The sequence below is a fragment of the Ornithodoros turicata genome, chromosome 6, assembly GCF_037126465.1.
Source record: "Ornithodoros turicata isolate Travis chromosome 6, ASM3712646v1, whole genome shotgun sequence".
In the NCBI taxonomy this organism is placed as follows: domain Eukaryota; kingdom Metazoa; phylum Arthropoda; class Arachnida; order Ixodida; family Argasidae; genus Ornithodoros; species Ornithodoros turicata.
The window spans coordinates 17,221,847-17,229,115 of NC_088206.1; the positions used below are offsets into that span (position 1 = coordinate 17,221,847).

At 46.3% G+C, this 7,269-nt stretch overlaps 1 protein-coding gene across 1 annotated transcript in view; it reads right to left on the bottom strand.

Annotated features, from left to right (window-relative positions):
* Window positions 1–7,269, bottom strand: part of LOC135399291 (protein FAM110C-like) — a 65,605-nt gene extending 58,336 nt beyond the window's left edge. Inside the window, exon 1 of the mRNA XM_064631134.1 lies at window positions 7,064–7,269. The gene's annotated coding sequence lies outside the window, so the exon portion shown is untranslated. The remainder of the gene's footprint in view (window positions 1–7,063) is intronic.

Genomic DNA, 7,269 nt, shown 5'->3' on the forward strand with positions numbered 1-7,269 from the left:
CGGCTGTAGAGTATGTACCACTGCGCCAATCTACAACGTTGCAAGCTCATTGGCCCAGACTGTGTGCGCGCTCCGATTGGTCGACAACGTTTTCAAATCGCATTTTGTACGCGCGCATGTGTGTGCAGCGTCCCGGCGGCCGTTTCAGCATAGTTTCGAAATAGCTCGCACCGGTCGGCGCGGCGTCCGTCCTCTTGTGTTCCGTGTTTCGGTGATGTCAATCGGCAGAACAGTTTGTGATTCTACGCGTGTTGTGCTGTTCCTGGAAACGACTATTATGCCACGTACAGTCTATCAACTACGGAACTGGAATGCTTCGTGGGCTGGTGCGGTTGGAGCGTGAAGAACGCGTTCGGGCGGCGTCGGATTTTGAGGCCTGACAACAAAGACAGGGTTACGATTACGTGCCACACAAGCGTCTTTTCCGCACCGCAAACAACGAAAGAAGATGCTCATCATAAAATGGGCCGGCAAGGCGTCCTGTTGTGTTCCGTGTTTCGGTGATGTCAATCGGCAGAACAGTTTGTAGAAGTGTTCGTTGGTTTATTCATGCGTCGATGTGATTCAACGTGTGTCGTGCTGTTCCTGGGCACGACTATTATCCCACGAACAGTCTATGAACTCCGGAACTGGAGTGCTTCGTGAGTTGGAGCGGTTGGAGAGTGAAGAACAAGCGCGGGCCCCGTCGGATTTCGAGAGCTGTGTTCGTTTTGCTTCAAGTTCGAACTTAGTTACAGTGCGTCAGCAACGCAGTGGACTTTGTATTCACAGTGCACCCATGTATCAGATCTTTGAATCAGTGCTTTGTGTCAAATAAATATTCCTTTTAGCCAAAAGAAGCTTCAGTTATTTTGAATATCGGGTAACCGCGGTAGGCGTGAAATCCGGTAGAAGTCGATGGTAGCCAGAACCGGTCGAAAGGTCAGCCAAAGTTAAGGCTCCTGATTGGCCGACTGGCATTGCATAATTTCTACAACGTTGCACTCTCATTGGTCGTGTGCCCAGTGTTGTGTGAATTATCTCAAACTATGGGCTCTATGGGGAGCTGTTGGAGCCTGCTTTTAACTTCGTACGGGCAGCGGGTTATTGGCCTTCGAAACTCCCGTTGTACCAGAAGGGGCACGGGCTGCGCCTCTATTTGAAACATCCCATCCTGCCGGAAAGGGAGCTCTCATTTTATGTAAGCGATTTTTTGTGTGCCGCGTAGCCTTTTTAAGCTACAAGCTTTATAAGCGATGCCTATCAGTGAATGAAGCCATTATGAAGCGATGGGGAGCTTACATAAATAACGGTTGACCTAAGCAGCACGGCTGACGGCCACGTCAAGGGGGGCGTTCTGGGATGATGAATCTAGGTCCTGCACATATGTCAATGCTCATTTGACTGTGACCGAACTTTTCGTGCAAAACTGTTAATCTTTTTGTTTGTTTGTTTGTTACACGGAGTCCGTAGACAGTTTTGATATGTGAAACTACCACACTAATATGACGCTTAAATGGTTAGCTCACACTTCGAGCGTAAATTCGTACGCTTTTGTTCCCACTGGTAGTGTAGTATTCCCTAATTTACCAATTCCCTGCCTCATCTTTCGCCGACTTGAGTGAAATAATTTATTTCGGCATCACAAATCATTGAGACCCGCACGGTTTGAAATTCTCACGCGAAGTGACGTACGCGCGACGTTAGTGTGACGTCAAGGGGGCGTACTCTTTCACCTGGTTACGGCAGTAGCAGGAGGCGTGGGGGAGGACGCTCATACGTGACTATCCCGGCGGGACGTCACCGAAGCGTCATAGTACCTCCGCGGGCGCTGCCGGCTCTCATGACGGAATAAGTGTATAACACCCCTGTTGCACGGGCAGTCTTCAACGATTATTGAAACCAATGGCCATTGAACATGACCGTAGTGACACCTAGCCTATAACGTGTCAACTTCTCAAAGAGCATTGATTTCAATGCTTCATGACAGGTTACACGCTAGGTGGCGCTGCACGCATGTTCAATGACCATTGGTTTCCAATAATCATCGAAGACTGCAAATACGCCAATTTCGAATGACAGGGCTCGCAGGGGAGTTGTTTGGAGTTCAAGCGCTCCTGCCAGACATATTTATTTCAATTAGGCCAGCGATTGAATTTTCCCTCTAGGGGGCACCACTTGCACAGCGGACATTCCGTTTTTGGCTGAGGCGAAATGCACGACAAATAGCATGCGTTTTTGAGAAAGCAAAAATCGCACGTGAGGCCTTCGATCAGCGCGCGAGACAGGATGTCTCGCACTCCGCGTCCCTGGAATAAATATAGAGTCTACGCGTATACATCAGTCTGTTACCAATTTTCTAGTTCAACAACACAGGTGGCTCGTGGATTGAAGTCAACTGGCTCGGCCGAAGTGGTACGTCTCGTCACTGGCAAATGGGCGATCACTTTGCGATCACGTCACAACAGGGGGGCGCTGCCCACGCCTGCCATGCGTGGCCGCTTGGCGCACCACTGATTTTCGGAGACTTTTTCTTTTCTTTTTCTTTTTTTTTTTTTGCGCGCTTGAATTACACGGTGATATGATATTATTCATCGAAAATGTTTCGCACAAAAGACTGTCTGACGAATTATAGGGAAGGTCCGGTCAATCCGAAACGTCATTTCCTTCTTTCTTTCACAGCGGCGCTGCTGTTTGTGGCTGTGTGATAGTTGGGGACAGACTCGCTTTTAGGCGTTTCTTTTTCTCGAAATACCACCCAGAATGTGTCAATTCATTTTGGAAACGAGAAGATGAGCAGGACAATGAAAAAAAGATAGAGAGAGAAGGAAAGAAAGAAAGGGGTCAAACTACAAACAAGATCCGTCCCTGCTTTTCGAAAGGAAATAAATACTGTGTCGGCAACGGTACAGTTTCCCATGAAGTCTGCCCCAGCATGACGTCGTCTGAGTAGGAGACCGCCCGCAAAAATAAATACCGGGACAGATGTCTCGCATTGGATAGCACGGAACTGACAGCACTGACACGTACTCTGTGTCCAACCTAAGAACATCAACTCGAATGGTTGAGGACTTTCAATTGTACAACTTAATTATCGGAGAGTCGAAAGTATATATAGTATGACAAAAGCGAACGCAATTTTCCACGTTTCGATTAATATGCTCGTGCTTCACGGGTTAAGTGATCGGACAAAAAGATATGCCAGCGACGTGCTCTTAAGAACAGCACGTCACTACCGAACGTTTATCTTTTATTCCGCGTTAGCGCTGCGAAGCAACTGCGGCTATGAGAGGCGTGGACAAATGGAAAGAGGAAAGCGCAAAGGAGTAGACAACTTGCGGTGGAAACTCGCCGACACTGTGGCGACATTCGTCCGGAAAATCTGCCGAACGACCCACGGAAAACCCCAGACAGCACAGTCGCCGGTAGGATTCGAACCCACCACCATCTCCTCGTCCTCAGCAAGACATTGGCCGTCACGAACGAGTATCGAACGTTTCGTAAAGGTTTGATTTGATTCCTCGCTATCGCCCATTACATGGCGCTAAGCCACTTCCCAATTTTGTTACTCGGGCGTACCACAAAACACACAGCTATATACACAGAAGTCCATATTACGTGTTTTTGACGTAGCACCACCGGGAAGAAGTGCTTGCGACCTGCGCTTATGTTGTGTACGATTCCATCGAATCCGTGTAGCGTGGCGACTTGCAGAAACCCGTCCGAAGCCTATCGCTATAGAGGGAGGAGGAGATTTAGTTCGAAGAATCAGCAGACCGCACTGCGTACTGAAGGATGGCGTTACAGCACTACACATGCTATGCAATTTTCGAATAAACATATGCCCCCCTCACCCCCTATGCACTTTATACCGGCGCTCAAACGTGCAAAAGAAAACGTTATAAATTATAATGCAGGCTTTTCAAGGCCACTGCAACCACTTTCTCCGCCGTGTTGACCCTTTCAGCAGAAGTGACGCAAGTATTATTCTCGCTTACGCGTAATTACAGTCTGACCGCACTTTTCCTCGCGAAATAATGCAACGGACGCGGTCCGACACAAAGTTTGAGTATATACGAACGGCCACTTCTCCACTGCTGCGCACAGTGAGCATATGTGACGTCACACAAAACCTCGATATGCAAGTACGCGGGAAAGGATTGCCATGGTGAAAGTTATAACTTCCATTATTCAGAGTTCAGGGTTTCATTTTTGTAGTATTAAAGTATTGTATTGTGTATTTGTGGTATAATTTGTAATAAAATGAACAAAAAAAAAAAACGAAAGAAGAACGGGCAAGGTAGCCTGTCCGGCTTTTTCGACGACTGCCATATTTTAACTGTTCATGTTCCCATGGCACCTTGGGGATTGTATTGTGTTTCTTCCTTTGTATGTTTTAGCCGCAGATGAATTACTTTCCGTACAGCATTAGACATTAATTATGTTGCGGTATTTGAATAAATTTGAATAAACCCCATCATTTTTTTTCTTATTAATTAATTAAAAATGTTTTCGGACATTGCCTGGTCACCACAGATACTATCTTTTAACTTTGTAGGCACTACACCTCTATTCAGTTTCTGTAGTTTCGCACAAACACTGCCAATTCTATTGATAAAAAAATTTCAGAAAAAAAAAAATATCGCCCCGTTCCACCTATTCCTCAAGAGCCCTTCCGTTTCAGCTTCACGGAAGCGCCCCTTTTCCTGGAACACCGCGAATAACGGAGACACATCGTACAAAATCAATAATGACGCGAACACTTTTCCCGAAAACTGGATCGAAACAGGCACAGCGAGCGAGAGACGCGCAGGCCCTTCGAAAGTTTCGCGTAATAATCACGCTATTCCAAATAAATCTAACGAGATCATAAGGCTGTAGCCGGCAATGCTAGGAAAACCATCACACGAGGTTCGGGTCAATGCTCCCATCATCACACAGTACCGGTGTGTTTATCAATTGTCTGAGCCCCCAAGAAGGTTTTATTCCGGTCTACATACGCACCGGGGCGCTGTACACTACGCGTGACCTGCACAGCCGGGTTTGTACAGAGAGCGCTCTGCGGCACAAAGTTTGTTCCAGCCTTCTATCCACGTTGCCTGACTTTCGACCCACCTGTCGACTGATGCAGGTGGCTACACATATCGACCTGGATGCGACATGTGCAGAAGCTGTTGTAAGAGCGACGCAAAAAAAAGACTTCGAAACAAAACAGAAGCTCACAAGAGAAGGCATTTGTCTAACCAAAATTGCAAGCACCCGTGGGTGTTGCAAAAAATTACGGGTTAGAGTGGGGGTGGGATGTCATTATGAGAGTTAAGTTAAAGTTGTGACATATTTATGTATGTATCTTGACAGACGTGTGTTTGAAGCTGTTTTTGCAAACGTACCGTTGTAAGGGGGTGGATAAATCACAGGGAGAAGCAGGTCTGACAACAAATGATATCGAGGTACTTCATTTACTGAAAAAATAAAATGTTTTGAAAGTGGCGACGAAGCATGTTTGAATGGGCGGTCACATGCGTTGAATTACTGAATTCCCTGTCAATTGCAGATAAACACACTCGTAGTGGCTCGGTTACTGATCATAACATACCGGACTTGAGTCTGAGAAGTTTCGTAAAACGCCTGCTGGAAGTACAATGGGGGGACAACAGAGACTACACGAACAAACAACGTTCAGGCTAATTATCCGCATCTGCGTTCAGCAGTGCCGGATTTACAACGGTGGGGACCCCGTGGTACCACGTTGTGAGGGCACATCTGCATGGTTGTCCATACGGATGGAGGAAGGTCAGGCAGGTTCTTACAGAATTTTAACCCTTCAGATCCTTCAGACTCACCCACATGTTGATGCACACAATAAATTGCAATATACAGTATACAGTACTCGATTCATTTATTAACTTGCTTTTGTCAAAAATATTAACTGATTTATATCAACTTACTGGCGACAAATTTCAAGCAACGACGGTTGCCATAACGTCGAGATACTTGTCACAGTACGAGGACCTTTTGTTTTGTGATATTTCCCTGTATATTCCAGAGCACAAATATTGCACTGTACAAGACTTCTGACTGGATATAAGTGAGTTCTATGAGGATTTTAAAAAAAATCATTGATAAAAACAGACTCGCGAGGGCGGAGGCCCTCGTGATTCGGGATTACGACCCTCTGCCCTCCTTAAATTCGGCACTGGTCTTCGGGTTTCTACTCAGTAACATTGGCAAACATTGACTGATTAACACGCTAGAAATCTTGCACGTTATATAAAATTCATTTAGAAAGTTAAGTTCTTACGAGGCAAGCAATGCTCTCGCAGTGAACCTCCACACAGTTTGTTTGTGCGAACAGCTGACAGCAGGCTTTTCGTTTGCCCGCAACGATTAATTTGAACCTGGGAACCTAACTTCAGCAAACTGGGAGCCGGTTGATGCTTACAACGCGCTCATATAGTACTGTTTACGGAACCTAACACAACACCTACATTACTAAATAAGAAGCCAACCAAAACGCCGAGCGCCGTCTGATAGCCTGATTATGGCGGTGAAACAACAAATAATGAAAGTTTCTTTTTTTTTCTTTCCTTCGAAGCATCTGAGAAGTTGAGCTCGAGCAACTGACCAACGGCTGTGACAACAGAAAAAAGAAAAAGAAAAGAGGGTGAGAAAAAGAAAGAATGAAACGCCCGAGAGGTGCGAAAAAGGAACACACACCGACACAGCTTCTGGCTACGTTTACAGGTAGGTGATTGTCGCGGATTTTCTCTTGTTTTCCTCTGCTGCAAGATTTCAAAAGGTTCAGTAACTGAGGTCGATCCGCGTCTGTCCGTCCGGCTCGTTGACCCAGCTGTTCTATCGATTCACACTGCATCTCTCGATTGAACCTCACGACAGCAAAGCGCACGGAGGAGACATTCAGGCTCAAATTCAATATAAAAAAGCGCACGCAGGATAGTTTTTCTCACAGCTGACCGTTCCACGATCAATAAAGTCTGAGCATGCGTTTTGCAGCTCTCAAATATCACTACACAGAGGACGAGAAAGATATAACAAAAGTTGGAGATTAAAAATGTGTTCGTACCTCGAGGTTTATCCGTCCGTTTGCCATGAATAGCTGGCGCATCCTTACATTTCAACGCATGCTAGACGGAAACCAACACAGAAGGTTCAGATGTAAACAGTGGATCAGCAAGAAATCGCACAAGTGCAACAGACGACACAGGGCCAAATCGCCTGGCACCAACTGATAAACTGCTCCCAGCTGCCTGCCGCACTGGCAGCCATGAG